This window comes from Dromiciops gliroides, chromosome 3 (assembly GCF_019393635.1).
Source record: "Dromiciops gliroides isolate mDroGli1 chromosome 3, mDroGli1.pri, whole genome shotgun sequence".
Classification (NCBI taxonomy): Eukaryota; Metazoa; Chordata; class Mammalia; order Microbiotheria; family Microbiotheriidae; genus Dromiciops; species Dromiciops gliroides.
Genome location: NC_057863.1, coordinates 556,795,519 through 556,819,455, shown reverse-complemented (window position 1 = coordinate 556,819,455; position 23,937 = coordinate 556,795,519).

The following is a 23,937-nucleotide window of genomic DNA, read 5'->3' as shown; positions in this document are numbered from 1 at the left end:
ATCCTACATCAGACATTTGACACTGACTAGCTGTGTGGCCTTGAGCAAGTCTCTTAATTCTCATTGCCCCACTCACAAAAAAAAAAAAAAAGAAAGAAAGAATAGTTCATTCCTGAACAGGGGTGAAACAAGGATGTCCATTATCACCACTATTATCCAATATTGTACTAGAAATATTAGACTTAGAAATAAGAGAAGAAAAAGAAATTGAAGGAATTAGAATAGGCAAGGAAGAAACAAAACTATGATTCTTTGCAGATGATATGGTATACTTAGAGAATCCTGAAGAATCAACTAAAAACTACTTGACATAATTAACAACTTTAGCAAAGTTGCAGGATAGAAAATAAACCTACATATATCATCAGAATTTCTATATATGGCCAACAAAGTACAGCAGCAAGAGATAGAAAGAGAAATTCTATTTAAAATAATTGTAGATAATATAAAATACTTTGGAGTCTACCTGCCAAGGCAAACCCAGGAACTATATACAATATAGGATACTGAAGAGATAGTTTTCTAGGTTTTAGCAAATGAGATAATGGATGTAAACTCTCTAGTATTTAAAGTATCATATAAATATCAGCTAATATAATTAAAGCATTTGACAAAGTATCTCATTCTACTCTTGTGGAAAAGATTGAGATGAGCTAGACAGTAGTTTACTTAGGTGAGTTCAGAGATCATTGAATGGTTGGATTGAATGGAGTAATTACCAGTTTCGTCTCTGCTTGGGGGGGAGGTCTCTAGTGGAATGTCCCAGGGATCGGGATTTGACCCTGTGCTGTATAACATTTTTTTCAAATGACTAGGGTAAAGGCAGGGATGATACACCCCTCAGATTTGCAGATGACACAAAGCTGAATATTCTGGATGGCTAAAGTAGGATCCAAATCAGCTTGGCAGGCAAGGACATTGGTCTGAATCTAAGAAGATAAAATGGAATTGGAATAAGTGAAAATTTTCCCATTTGAGTTCAAAACATGTATTTCCCACAGGCATCTCAAACTCCATATATCCCTAAGAGAACCCACTATTTTGCCCCCCCTTCCTCATTCACCTCCCCACCTCTCTCTTGCAAGTCTTCTTCTAGACTTCCCAATTTCTGTTGAGGTGACACCATCCTTTCAGTCATCCTAGTTCACATTGGGTGGCTCTTTCTCAATTCCTCACCCTTCTTCCTCTTCATATTAAGTCACTTCCCAAGTCTTGTGAGTTAAATCTTCACACTGTTCCCCACATCCTTCCCTTTCTTCACACTCTTTCGGCTACGACTGTAGTGCAGGCTGAGCTCACCTTTTGCCTGGATTTTTGGGATAGCCTCCTAATGGTCCTCCCTGCCTTATGTTGCTTCCCCTTCCAATCCATCCCAAACTATATTTCTAAAGTACAGCTTTGAATGTGTTGCCTCTCTGTTTAGTAAATGCCAGTTGTATCCTTTACCTTTTGGATCAGATATACACTCCTATATAGCCTGACTTCAACCTCCCTTTCACATGCTTTATGGTCCAGAAAAAATGATCTTGCTGTTCCTCACATACTCCATCTCAGCTCCCACCTTTGTATTTGTATACAGGCTTTGCCTCAGGCCTGGAACATTCCTTCCTCACTGTTTCTTCTTTGATTTCCTCATTTCCTTCAAAGCTCAGCACAAACACTCCTTTGTACTTTCCTGATTTCCTTCCAGCCTCCTCACTCAAATTACCTTGCATTTTATATAGACACATATAATATATACTTGCATATACATATCTGCACACATACACATATATCTATATGTGTATATGCACACAAGTATCTACATATACACACATACATATGCACACATGTGCACACGTACACATGTAAAATGTATATATATATATGTATCTATATATCCATGTGTATATCTGTATATATACATATACACACTCTATCCATCCATATATCCATCCATCCATCCATGTATGTATGTATGTATGTATATATCTATTTATGTCTACCATCTATAATTTCCCCCACTCTAAACAATGTAAGTTTCTTGAGGTGTAAGAACATTTCATTTATGTGGCTGGGGTATCTATGTGGCACAGTGGATGGAGTACCAGGTTTGGAGACAGGAAGACATGATTTCAAAACTGGCGTCAGATGCTTACTAGCTGTGTGACCCTGGGTGAGTCACATAACCTCTGCTTACTTATTTCCACATCTGTAAAATGGGATCATAATAGCACTTACCTCCAGGGTTGTTATAAGGATCAAATGAGATAATAATTGCAAAGCACTTAACACAGTAACTGATACATAGTTAGTACTATATAAATTTTAGCAATTATTAATTATTATGATGTCTTTATTTCCCTGGCTCTCAGCATAGTGTCTGGCATTGTTTAATAAGTGCCTATAGATTGATTGTTATTGGGAAAATCAACTTTACAAGTGCAATTTGGGGGAGGCATGGTTAGACAGCAAATTTTCTAAAAAAGATGGTGTTAGTGGCTTGCAAGCTTAATATAAATTAACAATATGACAAAGCAGCCTGAAATTATTTCTATCTTAGGCTGCGTTAGGGAAAAATATGATTTCTATGATCATGGAGGTGAGAGTTGAACTCTTTTTTGTTCTGATCAGCCTTCATTTGGAATATCATCATCCATTCTGGGCACCATATTTTAGGAAGGACGTTGATAAACTGGGAAGCATTCTAGGGCACCCAGGGTAGTGAAAAGACAAGAAATGCTGACATTTGAGAAATCACTTGAGGAAAATGAGAACATTTAGCCTATAGAAGAGAAGATTTCAGGGAAACGGGACTACTATTTTCAAGCTTATGAGAGGGAATCGACTTTTTCTGCCCTGCCCTAGACTAGAACTAGGAGCACAGGACGGACTTTGTAGTGGGATCTTGGGTGGGCACCTGGATTTTTAGCTATTGTTTTTGCTGTTGTAGCTGTAACAGTCTAGCTTCCACCCTGCCCCTTAAGCAGGCTGATCCTGCTAGGTGATTTATCCACCTGGTGGTATGGACTACAACAGGAATAGCTTGGAAACAGGAAATGTCATTGGACTTTTTTTTTTTTTTTAACCCTGAACTCAATCTTTTTTACTCTTTGTAGGTTGCTTTTTGTGATTCTTGATTTAGTGATTATGGGATGGGAGTTGCATTTCACATCCTTTTTTTTTTTTTTTTTTTTTTTTTGCAGGGCAGTAACTTGCCCAGGGTCATACAGCTAGTAAGTGTCAAGAGTCTGAGACCTTATTTGAACTCAGGTCCTCCTGAATCCAGGGCCAGTGCTTTATCTACTACACTACCTAGCTGCCCCTCCACATCCTCTTTTATTTTTGCATTACATGCTCTTAATCTTCAACTTTTATTGGATTTTATGATTCATGAGTTCCCATTGCATTTTTTCCCTCAAGGCAAAAAACCTTGAACCTTCTGGATTAAGCCAAATTTATGCTTAGCCCACAATCATCTTAATGTGTGGGAAAAATTGCTCAAGATTAAAACTCATACGAAATGGAATAGCCTGCAAGTAGATTCATCCTTATTGGAGATCTTCAAGGCAAAACTGAGTCCATTCTTATCAGGTAGGTTGTAGAGGTATAGGTTAGATTAGATGGGCTCTGAGGCGTCTTCCTGTGAGGAAATCCTGGCAGGAAGTTCAAATTGCTTCTGTTAAGTGAATCCCAATACTTTCCCTCCCCACCCCACCCCACTATCACTTAGGTTATGCGGAATAAACTAGAAGGAGCTCTCCAGCTCAGGGCCTGAGGAGGGACAGAAGTCACCAACTCAGTCTTACTTTATAGGGAATTTCCATTGCCCTTCTGAAATAGCTCATAACTGTTGTGTTTGAGAGCACATCAGTTAAAAGATTCTCAAGCCTGGCTTTCTAAGTCCATCATGTACAGTTAATCCCTCCTGAAGGCAGAAGAATCAATTAGGGGAAGATGTTCTCCTCAGTTTGTTCCCACTCACAGAGAGGAACTAGCCAAATGTCCAAAGGTGAGTGGGAACCATGATGAAAAGAACTCTTAGACAGTAGTAGAGAGACAAAGATGTAGCTAGAAGGAAAAATAAAAGAATAAGCCCTGATAAATGTCCATGGGATGGGATGTGCTAAAAAAGAATGTGTTGAAAAGTGAGTCTCATGGGATGAGGTGAAAGGGGCTGGTGCTTGGCTAAATGAAGAAGGCGACTTATTAACTGGTCCCTAGTTTGCAAAAGGCTGTTAAAGGATTACTCTTACTACCCTGTCTCTACAGAAGACTGGACTAATGAGAATTCTTTTTAATGATTACAGAAAAGAATGTGACAGAAAGTACGAATTTCCTGACCAAAGTCCATGGAGGTCTTTTGAAATATGAGAGACGTGAGTATATTTCAACATCTCTTGCTTAAGGAGAGGTGTCTGGACCAAATGATCTAGTGAGGTTGAACCTAATTAACTCTGTGAATCTCTTTTCCCACCCCTAGTTTTTATTGCAAGGATGGAGAGTTTTTTTTCAGCTTAGCTCAGTTTTTACACTAATAAAAAGCAAAATGTGAGAGGTAGAATGCTGTAGAGCAGAGGTGTCAAACTCATGGCTCTTCTGGCTGCAAAACTCATATTATGTCCAGAATGGGATTAGAAGGTAACTGGGAAATGTTTAATAAAATAAATAAAAATATAATGCAACACATATAATGTTAATTTTTGGTTTTCTAAGTCAATATAGGATCTGTATGGATCTGTTTCCATTTGATGTAGTGGAGATAAAGTTGGCCTTCTATTTAGGAAGGCCTAGGGTCAAGTCTTGTCTTTGACAAATATTGGCTGGGTGACTCTGGGCAAGGCACTTAACCTCAAGGGCCCAGGTAATTCTCTAAGCGTCAGAGAAGGTACTGATTTACATTTGCAGAAGAATGATATTATATTTTTAAATATTTCATTACATATTTGTATATTATATATATTTGTATATTCACACATAAATGTATATACTTTTTGTTTATACACGCATATCTCCTAGATCTAGAAAGGATAATAGAGATAATTTTGTTTATATCCCTCATTTTATAGATGAGACAGTAAGGTCTAGAAAAATGAATTCTGTGGGATTTAGAGCTGAAGGAATATTACAGTTCATCTTGTCCAAATTCCCCATTTTACAGATAAGGAAACTAAGGATGGTAACAATGAAGTGACTTGTTTAAGATTACCCAGTAAGTTAGTGGTAAAAACAATTGTAAAACCTGGGTCTTTTAGTGCTCATTCCAGATAACAAAGAGAAGCCCACTCTAAGGAGTTATTTTGTTATCAGAGGCAGCTTAGTTGGATAGAATGTTGGACCTGAAATTAAGAACACCTGAGTTTTAATCTGGCTTCAGACACTTACTGTATGATTCTGGGCATGTTACTTAACTGCTGTCTGCCTCAGTCTCCCTACCTATAAAATGAAATTAATGATAGTACCTATTTCCTAGGGCTGTTGTGAGGATAAAACAAGGTCTTTGTAGTTTGGAAACCTTAAAGCTCTTTGTAAATGCTAGTTGTTATTATCATCTATAGTTACAAGTACAAATTTGGGAAAGTTGCTTTAGGTGTGTAGCTGTTTTTTTTTTTTGTTTGTCTAAAACATATGACCTCTTATTGAACGATGTTTTCATTATAGCTACTTTACTCATCACTTGGAGGTGTTCCCTGCCCTCGTATCTTAATACAGGGATTCTTAACCTTTTTTTTGTATTGTGGATCCCATTAAACATTTGGTAAAACCTATAGAACCATTAGTAGAGTATGTTTTAATGCATAAACTAAGATATGTAAGATTACCAAGGAAACTAATAATAATAACAATAATAATAATTAATAATAATAATTGCCTAATAACATGTAGTGCTTTAAAGTTTGCAAAGTATCTTACAAATATTTCATTTGGTACTCATAACAAGCCCGGGAGGTAGGTATGTTATTATTATCTCTTTTTTTCAGATGAGGAAATGGAAGCAAGTAGAGATTTAAGTTATTTATGCAGGGTCACATAAGCCAGTGTCTGAGGATGGATTTGAACTCAGGTCTTTCCATGTCTAACACTCTATCCCCTGTATTGTCTAAGTGCCTATATGGAAATAAAGTTGAAATTTTTTAATTTTAATTTTTTATTTTTTTTTGGTGAGGCAATTGGGGTTAAGTGACTTGCCCAGGGTCACACAAGTGTCTGAGGCCGGATTTGAACTCCGGTACTCCTGAATCCAGGGCCGGTGCTTATCCACTGCGTCATCTAGCTGCCCCTCCAAAGTTGAAATTTTTTTCCCATTTAAGTTCATGAATCCCCTGAAATTTATCCACAGACCTCTTGAGTGTTAATGAAGATCAGGTTAGGAACCTCTGTTTTAAAGAGTTGCTGACAGCATTGAGAGTTTAAAATATCAGGCAGAATTTGAATGCAGGTTTTCCTGTTTCAGAGGTCAGTTCTCTATCTCTTATGGCACATTGCCTTTAGTAACAGAATGAATGAAAAAAAGTGGCATATTCCTGCAATAGCAGTGTCTGGAGCATATATATTCAGAAGTAGCTGAGGCTAGTGATGAATGCTAAGTTCTACTTAAAAGGCTTTTGAAACTATGCTTAGGACAAGAGGAGAACCAAAGGGACAGGTCAGTTGCATAGGTAAGTGGAAATTAAAATGGGTAATGAAGAGTAGGAGTGCTCCATTCTTATTTTTCTTCTGTTTTCTCTATGTAGGAGAATGATCTGAAGACTGGAAAGGTTAGAGAAAAAACAGTTAAAAGGGAATTGCCAACTAGAGAAATGCAAATTAAAACAACCTTGAGATATCATCTCACACTTATCAGATTGGCTAAAATGATTGCAGGGGAAAGCAAAAAATGTCAGAAGAGATTTGGAAAAATTGGGGCACTAATTCATTGTTTGTGGAATTGTGAACTAATCCAACCATTTTGGAGAACATGCTGGAATTATGCCCAAAGAGTTATTACACTGGCTATACCCTTTGACCCAGCAACCCCACTACTAGATCTATTTCCAAGATGATTAGGGTAAAAGAAAAAAGAACCTATATCTTCTAAAATGTTTATAGCAGCTCTCTTTGTGATGACAAAGAACTGAAAATTGTGGATATGCCCATCAATTTGGGGAATGACTGAACAAATTGCTGCATATGATGGTGATGGAATACTACTGAGCTATAAGAAATGATGAACTCAATCAATGATCATAGAAAAATATGGATAGACTTGCATGAAATAATGAAAAGCAAAATGAACAGAACCAAGAGAATGCTGTGTACAGTAACAACAATATTGTTTTAAGAACAATTTTGAATGAAAAAGTCATTTTGACTATTATAAATACCCAAATTAACTATAAAGGACATATGAAGGAAGATGCTATCTGCATTTAGAGAAGGAACAGCTAAATAGAAGTGTGGATAGAATAATTTTACATACACACATTCGTGTATAATGGTAACCAACTCTGGGACTGGGGGGAGTGAAAAAGAAAGAAATTTATATGATACCTTAGATATTTAAAAGGAATAGCAAGTTATACATAATAGATTTGTTATTTTATGTACAATCATCTTTTTTTTTGTTTGTTTTTTGTTTGTTTTTGTTTTTGTTTTTGGTGAGGCAATTGGGGTTAAGTGACTTGCCCAGGGTCACACAGCTAGTAAGTGTTAAGTGTCTGAGGCCAGATTTTAACTCAGATCCTCTTGAATCCAGGGCCGGTGCTTTATCCACTGCGCCACCTAGCTGCCCCTGCAATTATCTTTTTAAAAATTATACTAGGTTATGGAAATGCTTGCTTTATTCCATAAATTAAAAAATTAAAAAAATTAAAAAGGGGTAGGGGTTGCCCAGGAGTATGCTGCTACCAACTCATACAACCAAGGGTTAAAATTTCCATGTCATCATGAGCATTACAACTTGGAAATCAGCAAATGGTACAAATCATGGCTTGATTTATTGTTTTGTTGATATTCTAGACTTAAGCAAAGTGATGGAGAAAATGGCTGATTAAATTTTAAAAGTGCGCCATATATTTTTAGACAACCAGTTAGTAAACATTTACCAGCACATCCCTGGTTGTAATCCAAGATGTATGAAGAGTAGTTTAAAGGCAGCTGTCCTCCATGAGTTCAAGTCACCAGACCCTGATGAACCACATCCCAGGGCAATCAAAGACTGGTGGATGTCAGTCAATTTTACTAGTGATTCCCTAACAGAATCTCCTATAGTAAAACAATTAGGTTTTCCATTTGTCTCTTTTTCTGCTGTCAAGAATCATCAAATTTGCGGAGAATGGAAGAAATGCTACAGGAATGAAAGCAGACAAACATTTTTGCTATTTTTTAAAGGCCATGAAGCTTGACTTTGTTTTTTTTTTTTTTTTTTTTTTTTTTGCCCAAATTGAGATCATATTGTTAAAGGGATAGTTTGTAAGCATTCTGATAAGGAGGCAGTAATCATTTAGAGCAACTGTGGGTTTATAACTAACTTTATTTCCTTTTTTTTAAAAAGCAAAACAAAACAAAACGCAAGCCACCTAAATAGGTAGGAATACCCTAGACACAACATTCCTGCATCTCCTCAGAGTATTTGAGAGTTTTTTTATGTTATCTTTGTGTGCACTTGATTGAGAGAGATAGACAAAGTAATAGTACAGTTATGTGGATTCAGGACTGGTTTAGTAAAGGGACTCCAAGACTAGCCAGTCACTTCTGGTGGCTTTTGAACAGAGCCTGGCTGACCATTTATCAGAGATGTTGTAGAGGGGATTCCTCCTCAAATATGCATTGGAATAAATGACCTGAGGCCCTTTACACCTCTGAAATTCTGTGATTTTGCTTAAAAGATGGCATTCAGAATGGTACACATTACTCCCGATGTGACCAGAATAGATAGAAATGCATCCTAATGTGTTTGAAGGCATACACACAGTCTCAGCCGAGTAGAGATAATATACAGCAAACACGTGACAGGAAGCTCTGTCTCATAAGTGCTCAGTTGCTTATAAAACCCTAATGTAATTGATACAGTTTTATTTCGAGTCTTTGACTTGTTCAGCAAGTGTGATAAAACACCTTTATGGAATTGAAGAGACACGCATCCTGAATGGGAAAAGAGACAAATGAAAAACCTAATTGTTTTACTATGGGAGATTCTGTTAGGGAATCACTAGTAAAATAGAGCGTTTGCTCTGACAGAAGCAAAATTAAACATCCAAGAGTGGCCATAATTCAAAGCGCCAGAGGCTCAGGAAATAAGGGCTGGCCATGCAGGGAGAAAGAACAGACTCAGTAGTTTCTCTATAAGCAGCTCAATCTGTGCCCTTTTCTGGGGAGATGTTGGTCACTGCTTCCCCAGCTTCAGCCCTAAAGCAATTTATTATTTCTTTTATTTCTTCTTATTATATTTATTTTGTGGCCCCTTTCCTTACTGGTAGTTGCCAACTAGAGGGGTTTTTCACAAAAGACTTAGGCAGGTCAGTTAATTGTTGTTTAGTTGTTTTTCAGCCATGCCCAACTCTTTGGGACCTGTTTTTAGGTTTTTTTTTGGCAAAGATGCTGGAGTGGTTTACCATTTCCTTCTCCAGTTCATTTTACAGATGAGGAACCTAAGGCAAACAGGGTTAAATGACTTGCTCAGGGTCACACATCTAGTAAGTGCCTGAGACTGAATTTGAATTCAGACCTTCCTGATTCCAGGCCTGCCACCAAGCTGCAACCAGGCCAGGTAATACATAAACACAAAAGCCTTTACTATAATCCTTTTAATTTGCACAAAAGGAGATTTAAGGCTTAAAACACAACACTCTGGGGCAGGGATTTTAGGGAAAATGAGAGAATTATTCACCAGAATTGGTTGCCAGCACCTTTGCTGGACTTGTCTTCATGCTACATTTAAAGGAGTTAGGGTGGGTCAGTGATGGCTCTTTGAAGCCTAAGACTTGGCACACTTAAAAAAGAAAAAAAAAAAAAAGAAAGAAAAAAAGGGGCAGCTAGGTGGCGCAGTGGATAGAGTACCGGCCCTGGAGTCAGGAGGACCTGAGTTCAAGTCTGGCCTCAGACACTTGACACTTACTGGCTGTGTGACCCTGGGCAAGTCACTTAACCCCAATTGCCTCACTAAAAAAAAAAAAAAAAAAAAAAAAAAAGACTTGGCACACTTAGTTGGCTCACAGGATGCTTGTGTTGCAATCACCTACAAACCCGGGAAGGTCTACATGCCAGCTGAAGACTATAGGTTTTAATAGGAAGGGTGGAATGGGCACCCCTTTGACTGTATTTGGTAGAATTTTTATATCTAATGCCATAGAGAAGGGAAGGGGGAAGGTGATGAACATAAATATAGTGCCACTATGTGCCAGGCACTGTGCTAAACACTTTATAAATATCTCATTTTATCCTCACAACAATACTTGGAGGTAGCTGCTATTATTATCTCTACAGATGAGGAAACTGAGGCAAACACAAGTTAAATGACTTGCCCAGGGTAACAAGGATTTGAGACAGGATTTGAACTCTGGTATTTCTGACTCAAGGCTATCTAGTTGTGCTATCTAGTTGCCTCATATGTGCAGAGATATTAGGCATAACTGAATACAAGAAACTTGAATAAACCAACCAAATAGCATAAGCATGGAGAATGGCAAAGTAAAGAAATGAGGAGATTAGACAAGATGAGGGAATATGCAGAATGTCAAGGGTAAAGGCAATCTTCCATGAATATTATGGGTCTTAGGCCAATGGGCTCTAATTTTCTTTGGTACCACCACATTGTTATTGTTTGTTTTTTTCACATAAGTGAGAGAGTTTACTTAGCAACCATGACAGCAACTACCCCCCTACTCTAGGGCTCAAAGGAATCTAAGGTTTGACAGAATCAAAGCAGTCACTCTCGTGAAGACTCGGCAGCCATTCCTTAGGAAATATGTCATGGAGAACGAGGTTGTTTTCAAAGGTCCCCCTTCCCTCTTTTGTCACCACCTCTTGTTCCTGTTGGAGAAATTTTAAACCATGCCTCCCTAGCACTCTATTTAGTCAGCTGACCTTTTGGAACCAAGTATAGGAGTTAAGATTTATTCTTTAAATTTTTTTTTTTAATTTAAGCCAGGCAATTGGGGTTAAGTGACTTGCCCAGGGTCACACAGCTAGTAAGTGTTAAGTGAGGCTGGATTTGAACTCAGGTACTCCTGACTTCAGGGCCGGTGCTCTATCCATTGCTCCACCTAGCCGCCCCAAGATTTATTCTTGTTAAATTTAAGTTTATTAGATTCCGTCCATTATTCTGGCCTGTTAACATTACTTTAGGATTCTATCACCTAGTAGGTTAGCTAACCCCTCCTGGCTTTGTGTAATCTGCAAATTTGATAAACATGCTGTCTATACTTTCATCTAAGCCACTGGCCAAAATATTGAAAAGTACTAGACCATGGACAGATAGATTCCTTGGGTACTCCATTAGAATCATCCTTCCAAGTTGTTAATGATTACACTAACTATTCTTTGAATAGAGCCATTCAACCAGTTCTGAATCCAGTTCATGTCCTTCCATCTTATCCACCAGCATGTCACAAGATGCTATGTACTTCACTAGAGGTTTCTGGAATGTGTGCAGAGGAGAGCCCTCTGAAAAAGAAATTCTTATATATGAGATATTGGTGAAGGAATTGGGTATGCTATTGCAGAAGGAAGTTCCAGGTGCAGAAAAAATGGTCTGAAGTCATGCAGGGGTGGAGAAAAGAACAATAGATTTCTAGTCAGACTTTTGTCACATAGACCAAATATATTTTTCGGTTACTGAAAAAGGATATTACAATAGCCAATGTGCTCCAAAGTGTTTGGATCTCTGATCTTATCAATGTGGATATTCTTTTTAATGATGCGCATTGAAATCCATCAATGTTTGCCCATGCAATATTTTTCTAGAGGAAGGGAGGAAGCAAACATTTATTAAGCACGTGCTAGGTGTGTTAAAATTTTTAAAAACATGATCTCATTTAATCATCACAATAACTTTAGGAGGAATATTTCCTTTTATAGATTTACCACAGGAATTGCACCAAAGTGCTCCCTTCTTCTTACCATTGCACAAACAGCGGGACAACATAACATATAGAATGAAGATCTCTAAAATAACATTAATGATACTTCAAGAGATCTCTGACTTCATTTGTAGGAGGCTACTTTTTTCACTATTGAAGATCACAGCCTCTCCATACCTGAGTTTTCATGAATTACTCAGGAAAAGAACAAAATGAAACAAATCAACCAACCAATCTCAATCAACCCAAACATCATGACTTGGTGGCCCACCTTCTGGTGATGAGCCTTTCTATATTTAGCTAAAGCGATGCTCAGAACAGAGATATTCAACCCATCCCTGACCCCATTCTGGAAGGTCTTTCCAGCTTTGTAGGACCTTCCAATTATTGTACAGGGTAGGACATGGTGACTTTTGACAGGGAGGAACCTCTGAGAAGGCAAGGTCATCTCTACACCATGATGAAACACCAAAGTAGGACTTGAATAATAATACCAGTAATAATAGTGTTTATTTACAATATTTGTAATGCACTGCAACTACAAATTGTTTTATACATAGTGCTCATTATTACTATTCAGCTGTTAGTTGGCCAGCTAAATAAATCCTAAAAACAGCATTCCACTGAGACTATATTAAGTGCTTTGGCCCTTTTCCAGAATAAGTTTTGCTCCTTTTCTCTCAGCCACTTAAAATCTTCCTGGCATTGAATTGCTTCCAGATGTGTAGTGTGCTCTAACATTAGTCTCAGTAGTTCTATTGAAAGAGGGATTGTCATTTGTTGACCTCATGATGTGATGTCTCCAGCCCTCTGTAATCCTCAAAGACAGTCCTCCTTGTGGCTAGATGATATACAATGTTCAGATAGTATTTGCTATCTATTGTCCCCTAATGTCTTTTTTGTTTTCTAAGGTCTTTCTTCTTCTGAGGATCTGTACTGGGTATGGTTTTTCACAGATGGAGTCATTGAAAATACTCCTATTTCTGCTTGGGGAGGAGTTCAGGAAATACAAGGAAGAGAAGTAGCATGCTATAGGTGGTTGGAGACTCTAAAAGAGAAAACAATTCGAGGAATCAGAGACTCTCAGAAAGGAAGTTCAGATGATGCATCATAAATGATGCTAATGGAAAGATGTAGAAACTAAGTGGGAAGAGCCCTTAAGCATCATCTAGTCTTAGTATACTTGAATAGGAGCCTCCTTCACTCCTCTGTACAACAACCTCAAGGTCCTGGACAAGTGACCAGATCCCCATAACTCTGACCAGTCCTTGTGTATCATGAATCATCCTGTTTGCCTCCTCTGGATGCTCTCCAGTTTACTGATGCCTTTCTTAAAATATAATGTGCAAAACTGAATACAATTCTTCAGATCTGGCTCTGACCAGAACAAAATACTATGGGACTATTGCCTTTTAAATTCCATACATTATTCCTCTTTAATGCTGCCTAAACTGAATTGCAATCTTTGTCAGCTGCCAACAGGAACTCACTGTTGATTTATTGAGCTTGCAGTCTCCTAAAACTCCAGATATTTTTCAGTCTGCTGTCTAATCCTGTGTCCCCCATTTGGTCCCTGTAAAGTAGATATTTTTTTTTCTGAATTCAAGTGCAATACTATATGTATGTATGTATGTATGTATGTATGTATGTATGTATGTATGTATGTATTTATTCACTTTGCCCTATGTGCTAGCTTGTCAAATGGAATCTTTTTGAAAATGTACTCTTCTATTTTACTTCCCAGTTTTGTGTAATCTCCAAATTGGATAAGCATGCCATCTGTGACTTTATCTAAGACATAGCTAAAATGTTGAACAGGGCAAGGCCAACCACAAATCCCTAGGGAACTCCACTGGAGACCTTCTCAAATTGACTGGCATTAATGACCACTCAGGTTCAGCCACTCAATGAGTTCTGAATGCACTGAAATGTGCTATTATCTACTGCATAAATCTCACTGTCTTGTCCACAAGAAGAGATCATTTTTTTCAAATGCTTTGCTAAAATCTAAGAAAAATATATCTACACTATTCCCTGATCTCCTAGTCTTATAACCCTGCCAAGAAAGAAAATGTGGTTAGTTTGGAATGGCCTTTTCTTGAAATCATGCTAGCTCCCTGTGATCATGGCTTCCATTTCTGAGTATTCACCACCCATCTCCTTAATAATAGATTTTTGAAAAAAACAAAACAAAAGCCAATTCTTGAACTTTTCTAGGATTCAGGATTTATGGAGCTCTTACTCTGTTTAAACATGGTTTATGTGTCAGGTAAACAAAGACGAAAATGAATTTCTCCACCTTCAAGGAGAGTATCTCCTTTAGGGAGATTCAATGTGTACCCAGTAAAGAAAATGCAAAGCAATGCAGAGTAATTTTATGAGAGGTCTCTGACAGCTGGGCTGGGGTGGATCAGGAAACATCTGTTGTAACCCATGGCATCCCAGCTGTGCTTTTAAAAAACATCTTGATTCTAAAAGATGAAGGTGAGGAGGGAATGAATTAAAAATAAATGTACTTGGGTGTTCATATCATTCATAATGATTTCCCATTAAACCATCTTCTAGTCCCCCACAATTGAATCCTCCCTTTTAACAAAGTCAAAACATTTAAGTAAACCCAAAAGTCACAATGAGCATGTCTGGCTATGTATACCCCATTCCACATCTGCAGTCCCTCACCTATTTACTTAGAGGATGGATTTGGGTTTTATGATCACTTCTCCAGGACTGAGACTAGTCATTACAATTAATCATAGGGTGACTACCTTTTAGTATTTTAAAAAATTTACATTATTAAATATAAATAAATCATTCTCATTCCCTTTACTTTGAGCAGCATCTATTCACATTAATCTTCCCAAGTTTCTATGAATTCTTCATCTTTTTTGTTTCTTAATGATGGAGTTGTATTCCATTATGTTCAAATACCATAATTTGTACAGCCACCATGCAGTCTAGGGATAATCATTTTGTTTCTTATTTTTTTTGCTACCTCCATGTGGTTCCTTAAATTTTTGGTAGCTACAGGATCTTTGTTTCTGTCTTTGACCTCCTTGGACTATAAGCCCCACAATGGAATCCCTAAAATCCGCCCTCAAAACAAAAAGATTGGTGGCAGCTAGGTGGTACAGTGGATAGAGCACCGGCCCTGGAGTCAGGAGTACCTGAGTTCAAATCTGGCCTCAGACACTTAACACTTACTAGCTGTGTGACCCTGGGCAAGTCACTGAACCCCAATTGCCTCATTAAAAAAAAAAGAAAAAGAAAACAAAAAGATTGATAAAGAAAAACCTCCTGAACAACAATAATTACAACAACAACAACAATAACAAATTGTTCGGCCAGCCCTTTCCTTCAGTTTAGCTGGCTTTTCCATCTGACTGTAAATTGATGACACTTTCTTTTCCTTTTTTAAAATTCAAGGGCAGAATAATTTTTTAGGGATCCGGTAATGTTTCCTTGTGAGAAGGTAGAGGTGAGAAAAGGAGATTTCCATTATTATTTGCTGAATTCACAGTGTTGTATGGACAACAACTCTATTGAGCATCTCTGGTTTTCTATTTGATGCAACCAGCAACACCAGCTGTAGCATTAGAAAAATAAAACAAACAGAACTAACAAAAAGGAAAGGTAAAAAAAAATACCACAACCACCTGTTTGCAGCTTTACCTTTTCCTCTAAAAGGGCACCACTTTTTTCAGGAGGGATCATTTTTGACATTGTGTTAAAAAAATCATCTGTTCATGCTGTTCACTTGCAAACATGAATATATACATGTTGGCACACCCACCATCATTGCCTGGAGTGTCAATGAAATCCCCATCTGAAGTCTTTTTGTTGAAAGCTATCACTCTCCCTGTCAATCATGTCTTATGTCCCTGGATCTGGTTTCACACTGTTTTTCCTCCTGGATCCAATGAGGCAGTAGGAGTCATGAAGGCCATTAACTACTACTGTCTGTGGTGCTCCTCTGGAGACACTGCCTTCTCAAGTACTAATTCTCTTCAATTAAGCTGCCTAGATCATGCTGCATTGATCAAGCAATTAATGGATTGCTGAAGACTGACCTGAAACTGCAAGTCAGCTGTTTTTCTTTGATATCGATTTCTAGTCCTGAGGTATTTTTTCACCCCTTCCCTTTTCTTGCTTCAATCTATGGAAATAAATTGTATCTCAGTATAAGTAGTTATCCTTTGGTGCATATCTTAGGGCCTAACTTTTTTGCTTGTAAAAGAAAATACAAGTTAGAGATAAAGGAAAACAAGTGATGGGATGTATATTGAATGCTGAGTTTGTTATTTATTTTAAAGCAAATCCAAAACCTGTGGCCCAGGAGGTACAGTTCCTTTTTCACAGCAAAGTGCTCCAGCTCATGGGGCGGGTAGGTGGTGCAGTGGATAGAGCACTGGCCCTGGAGTCAGGAGTACCTGAGTTCAAATCCAGCCTCAGACACTTAACACTTACTAGCTGTGTGACCCTGGGGAAGTCACTTAACCCCAATTGCCTCAAAAAAGAAAAAAAAAAGAACTCCAGCTCAGAGAGCCCTTATATGGGATTCAGTCCTGGTGAAGAGAAATGATCTCTCTGTCTCAGTAAGCCACCATCCCAGAGCCCCACAGATAATATCTTAAAGCTAAGGTTTGGCTCATATGTCGGGCCTCCACAAAAAGAATCATCGAGGGGCAGCTAGGTGGCTCAGTGGATAAAGCACTGGCCCTGGATTCAGGAGGACCTGAGTTCAAGTCTGACTTCAGACACTTGACACTTACTAGCTGTGTGACCCTGGGTAAGTCACTTAACCCTCATTACCCTGCCCCCAAAGAAAAAAAAGAATCATCAGGGTCCCTTCTAGGAAGGAAATCAGTGTATAAAGTAGATCAGAAATAACCCACAGTTACATAGCTTAGTAGGGGTCAGATTTAAAATTTTACACAGGTCTTCCTAATTCCAAATCTGATTCTACTATGTAGTATTGAGAAGAAGACATAGGCATGAATCCACTTCCTTCTTTGGTAGCTCATTAACCCATCTGACAATAATTTTTTTTTTAATTCTTTAATGTTTTAGCAACAGTCTTTCATTGGGTACCTATTTAATTCTATAATTTTCATTCTCATTTCCTTTCCCACATAAAAAGAGAGCTCATTCCTTTTGTTCTAATTTCCTTCCTACTATTTCCAAGTAAGATTGTTCCTTCTAAACAATCCAGGAGTTTCCACTGAGGCACAAGGTACTCCAAATTCTCTCCCAGCTTCAAGTATGTAGACAATTGGTCACATACCGCTTCTATGTACCATACTTGGATACCCATACTTGAAGCTGTTTACCAGTTGGAAGTTACAGATATAGTCTGAGAATTTATTATTTCTGACCCCTTGGATTAAAGGCAGTCCTAAAGCTTATGCTCAGAAAAACCAATTGTTCGAGGGAGGAGAGAGCACTCATTTTTTAGCTACCTTGGAAAGGAAGTGAAAGGGTCTACAATCTGCCTCTGATAACCTAAACTTAATCCTTTTAGCTAATGGGTATATAGTGGCCAAGGGCACTGCCATTTTAAAGTATAAACTGTATAAAGTGGAGAGTTGTAAAACATTATAAAGGAACACGATAGAAGATTATGAGTACGATTGCCTTATGAAGCAATGAAAAACATTTAAGGGAAAATGAACCTACAGAGGGTTAAGCTAGAGTATCCAAGAACAAGCATAAAGGAAACTGGAAGGAAGATGACATGGAGATTTGAAACGGAGAAGATCTACTGATGTCTCTGTGACAATCAAGTTCCATCAACAATAATAATGGAAATATTGCATTTGGATTCTTTGGACTCTTTAAGAAAATGAGATGAGAAGCATAGTTGGACATGACCAAATGTATCCATTCAAAATGAATCCATTCATCATGGAGACATCCATGTGATGTTTTGAATGAAAAAAATGGAAATAATACCTGGTCCATACCAGTAGAGGAAATTCATGTTATAGACATCATAATTTTGACATCATTGAAGGATAGATTTTCTTTTTTTCTTTTCTTTTTTTTTCTTTTTCTTTTTTCTTTTTTGTGGGACAATGAGGATTAAGTGACTTGCCCAGGGTCACACAGCTAATAAGTGTCAAGTGTCTGAGGCCGGATTTGAACTCAGGTCCTCTTGAATTCAGGGCCAGTGCTTTATCCACTGTACCACCTAGCTGCCCCAGGATATATTTTCAAGATGGCAGAAAAGGAGAAGATTATTAATGATGGGCAAAAAATCTGGCATGGCATTGTTTGTGAAAACGGGAAATAGGATCTCTGAACTTTATTTTTGGTCTTTTGCACCCCTTTGATAGTCTGGTAGAACTTAATGACTCTTTCTCAGAATCATGTTTTTAAATGCAAAAATAAAATATATAGGATTAAAAAGAAAACCAATTATGTCAATATAATTATCAAAATAATTAAAACAAAGTTCACAGACCTAAGTTTAAGAATCTCTGCAATACAGAAACAAATCAATAGCTATTGGCTCCCATGCCTGCATTCTTATCCCTATAAAATCTTTATGAGAATTATTTACACATATAACAATAATAACCTTGATAAAAACATGTTAGGGGAAGAGGCAGGCTTTGGAAAACAATTTTCCATGAGAGATCAAATATTTATGTTCACATAATTGACTGAAAGATGCTAAGAATACAAGATCTCACTAAATTTATTGTTTATTGATGTTTAAAAAACAAAAAAATGCATTCAGTAGAGCAAAATTCACTGATGGCTGTTCAGTTTTTTTAGAAAACAGATATTGCTTTGAGTTTGTTGTTTTTGACTTCCTTGCTTTGATTCAAGGCTGTTCCCAAAACTTATGCCCATAAATCAAATTGTGTGGCAAAGAAGTTGTCTACAATATCCAAGTTGAGATCATGATTTTTTTGACAGATGTAACAATGGAGACAACTTTTTCAACAGTTTAAGATTGACAAGATTAAAAAGGCACAAAACAAGGAGACATTTGTTCATCAAAATTGCCTGTCACTGTCATAGAAGATATTCAGGGTAAAGTCTAACTGCAAGCATTATTTCCTATAGTTGGTGAGGTCTTTGAGATGTTTTCTGTGTATACATGACATTTGAATGATTGTATTAAGCCCCTGGACATTAAAGAGATGAGATTCACAAGATTTAAGGATCCTAGGATCTTTAGACCAAAGGGATGAATGATGCCTAATGTATAATGTGAAATTTATCAGTACATGTATCCTGTACAGGTGCTACGTAGATGTACAATGATCTATACCTGTAGTTGAATAGAAGAAAGAGATTAGGCAATATTTCATTTATGACATTGTGCTACACTTCCAATGATCCCAAATTGTTCCCTGAAACAAAACAAAAAAACAAACAAACAGCCTTTTAACATTGACATGTGTCTGTTTTGCTTCACAATTGCCAAAGAATCAGAATTGCTGGTGTTAAAAAGGGGAAGAGAGAGCTATACAATAGTTTTGAATAGTCTGCAACATGTTAGACTAGTACAAAGAAAGTAACTTATATGTGTATTTTCTGAGATGCATATGATTAGAAAAGAAGGTGGGATAGTCATATATATAACCAATAGCAAGGGATGCCATTTGAACAGAATATTAGCCTGGAGACAGTTTGGCACAGTGGACAGAGCAACTGATCTGGAGGCAAGAAGACTTGAGTTTAAATCTAGTTTTAGACCCTTACTGATGCTGTGACCTTGGGCAAGTCATTAAACCTCTCTATCCCTCAATTTCTCATCTGTAAAACAGGGATAATAATAGCACTTACCTTTTATGTGTTGTTTTCCTCCATTAGATGTTAAGGTCCTTGAGGGCAGGTGCTATCTTTTTGTTTGCAGTGCTTATTAGAGTGTTTGGCACACAGTAAATGCTTACCAAATGCTTATGGATTGACTGAACTTTCAGGGTTGTGAAGATAAAATGAGTTAATATTTGTAAAGTACTTTGTGAAACTTAAAGCTCTACATACATACTAGTTTTTATTATTATCACTAATATAATGTTTAGAGAATTAGAGGAAGGACTCTATCATTCTGGGTAGTCCCCATGCAGGGTTTAGAGAGGACATGGACGAGAATCATACAGAACATGCTGACTTGGATGGGGTCTGATCTGTGCCATTGGAGGCCAATTAATATAGAGTGCTTATATTGATGAGATCATGGATCCTTTGAAATAGATTGAGGAACTCAATTCATGAGAATTATAGAATGCATTGGAATCACAAAGGGTGTTGCAACTTTTATTTATAGCATTTAGACTGAGGAACTGGGAAATTGAGGAATTTTAGGGAATATCAGAACGTATTTTGAAGGCCCTGTACCAATTAGAATGATGCCACCTGCTGGAGACTTACTGTAGAAAAGCTGTGCCATGAGGTGAAGGTCTCTGAGGGCAAGACCATGTGTCTTTTCTTAGGCATCAGGAAGTGACGTTGGCTGGTGGGAGGAGGAAGGGGGAGCCGGACGCTCTGTCTCTCTCTTTTTCCTTTGGACTCTGGTGGAGAGCGGAGCTAGAAATGTGCTCTCCCTTTAATAGATAGATGAATGTAGGCCTTTCTCTCTCTCTTTACCAAATTGTTATTCTCCTTAATAAATGCTTAAAAGCCTAACTCTTGCTAAAGCTTATAATTTATTGGCGACCGCTCATTAGATATTTTAGACAGACTAGTTAGAATTTTAGCCTTAACAGCCCCTACTATGAGAGCAGTATTTATGGTGGAAAGACTGACTGAAGCACTGAACTCACTGAGGAAAAGAAGGATAATGTCCATTGGGGCGGGGTGGTCAGTAGGTAATTGCCACCAGGATCTGGTTTGGGTGATAAAATTTATATAGTGTGAACCTCAAAAGAGAAGAGATTGCTGATCAATTGTGGTAGAGAGTCTAGAAGTGTCTGTTGGGAGCCAGGGGTATTCTAGTTCCCCCACTATAACCAATGAATTGAGGGTGGGATATTGAATGAAAGTGTAACCAATGTGATTGAATGAAAGTGTAACCAATGTTGGAAAGGGTGGTTAGGGATAAAGTGTAATCAGGAGGAAGTCATATCCCAATAATTGCCAGAAGTTGGAAGGAATGAGAAAGGCAAAGGTTTAAGGTGAAATGAAGTTTGTTAAAAATGGAGCAGGCATTACAGAGAGCACAGTGGAAAGGGTAGGCAGATTTGTAGTGTGACATTTTGGGTGGGATAAGGTTGAGGAGAATGGGAGTGAGGGAGAAGGCAACTAGAGATGGGGAATAGAGGTTGCACACCATTCACCAGCAGCACAGAATCACTGAGTGAGGGAAAGAATTAGGGGGTGGAAATCTGTTAGTCACTGAGGAACAAGTCCAGAATAAGTCAATATCAGTGGTTGGATTGAGGTCTGTTGAGGGAGACAAACCATTCAAAGTCCTACCTCAAACTTCAACTTTATAGATGATGAAGGTGGGGCACAGAGTGACTTAGAGTTACTCACCTAGTAATACACTGAGTAAAGATTGAGATTCAGAAAGACTAAGTTGATTTGCCTGAAATCAAACAGCTAGTCAGTGATAGAGCCATGACTGGGAGTTAGAGTTCTTGATTCATAGTCTAGGTTCTCCATTATTTACTTCATTATTTGAAGGTTCTGTGATTTCATTATCTCCACTGAGGCAGTTAGGAGCTCTTCTAAAACTTGCTGATCTTTCAGAGTTGCTATCATTGCAAATTCCATCATGGTTGCCTTGATGATCAGCCTCTGAACTCAGGATGATATTCAGACATCAGACACTGAGCTCTTCACCAGGACTATGTGCAAAGCATTTGATGGTACTATCTCTCATTTACATATCACATTAAAGTTTGCAATGTGCTTTATAGATACCATTTGATCTCTTTACAACCTTAGGATATAGATTCTATTATTTACCCCATTTTATAGATGAAGAAATGGGCAAATAGAGGTTAAGGAAAGAAGGAATGAAGCATTTATTGAGCACCTACCATGTGTCAGATGACATACTAGGCACTTTTACAAATGTTACCTCATTTGATCCTCACAACAATCCCAGGAGGTAGGTGTTGTTATTATTCATTTTTTTTATAGATGAGGGAAATGAGACAGACAAACTAGGCAACTTTAGGGGTCACAGAGCTAATAAGTGACTGAGGCCATATTTGGACTTAGGTCTTTTTTGTAAGGGCCAAATTTAGTATGGGGAGAGTTAATTGGATGGCTCGATGTAATATTGGGGTAAGAAAGGAGATTAACAGCCTCTTTTTTTTTTCTTTGCAGGGCAATGAGGGTTAAGTGACTTGCCCAGAGTCACACAGCTATTAAGTGTCAAGTGTCTGAGTCTGGATTTGAACTCAGATCCTCCTGAATCCAGGGTCAGTGCTTTATCCACTGTACCACCTAGCTGCCCCAACAGCCTCTTTTTAATAAACAAAATAGGGTTTACTAATGGGAACAAATTTTAAAACACATGAGGTTAATAGAGATAGGGACAATGAAAAAGGGAATAGGGGAAGGAAAAAAATATGACCTGCAAACTCACCACCACCTGCAAACAGCAGTTCGAAGAAGAACCAGCTGCCCATCATCTCTCTCCCTCGCATGCCAGAATGTGATCTCCTCTCTGGCTTTCTCCCCAAAACCCCCTCTCCCATAGGAAACAGGGCCATCTACACACACACACACACAGCCCCAAGCTAATTGGCTGGCAGCCCTGATAGACAGAACTAACAGGCGGCTCTACAAATGGAAGCTGGCCAGCTTCTGGATACCAAAGACCACCTGACTTGTCCTCACTAGGCTTCTTGTCATGGTGGGGCTTCCCTACAGTATCTCTCCACCAGGGGGTAGTATCCTAATTCTCATATTTTTTATGTATCAGAAAAAGTTTGTGTAATTTAAGATTCTAAATGTGGATTCTAATCTGTTCCCCCAGTTTTGGGGGAAACTGACTAAAATCACTGATAAAATGAGTTTAGGTTTTTAAGGGTTTATTGGAAAATAGAAAGAAAAAGATTGAGAACAGAATTCCAACAGCCTGGCATTCCTATCTTTCCTCAAATTTCCTGTGAAGTCCTCTGCCGCCACTACCACCAAGTCATGAACCCAAAAGCGCAAGAGCTCTCCGCATAGGCTCCCCTTTCCTCCTTCCTGTCTTCTCCCAGAAAATAGGAGGCTCCTCAAATTGATTGGCTGGTAGCCTTGATAGACAGCACCCATGAGGAAACGTCATTTCCTGACACCAAGGAAAAGCCACAATGTCTCTGAGGCATTTTCCTCAGTAGGTGGCATCATTCCAATCAGTACAAGTTTATGACTAAACAAGTGATAGCATCACAAAAAATAAACATTTTATATTATTAAATTATATATATTTTTAAAAGTCTTTCACAAACAAATCTAACGTAGTAAGAATGAGAAGGGAAACAAAGTAGCAGAGGAGTATACATTGATAAAGGTTTCAGTTCTGAAATTTATGAAGAATGGGTTCAAATTTATAAGATTTAAATCCATTCCCCCATAGATAAATGATCAAAAGATAGGAAAAGGAAGTTTTCAAAGGAAGAAATCCAAGCAATCAACATTATATGAAAAAAAATGCTCTAAATCACTAATGGCTATAGATAACAAATTAATGCAACTTTCAGGATCTACCTCATGCTGCCTATCAGCATGATAAATATATAAAAGAAAATAATAGAATAGAATATAGTATAGTATATGGATATATGTGTATGTGTGTATGTATGTATGTGTGTGTGTATATATATACATATACAGGTATATACATACATATGTATGTGTATGTGTGTGTGTGTATATATATACATGTACATATACATATATATAAATTATGAATTGGGGGACAACAGGTATACTAGTGAACTAT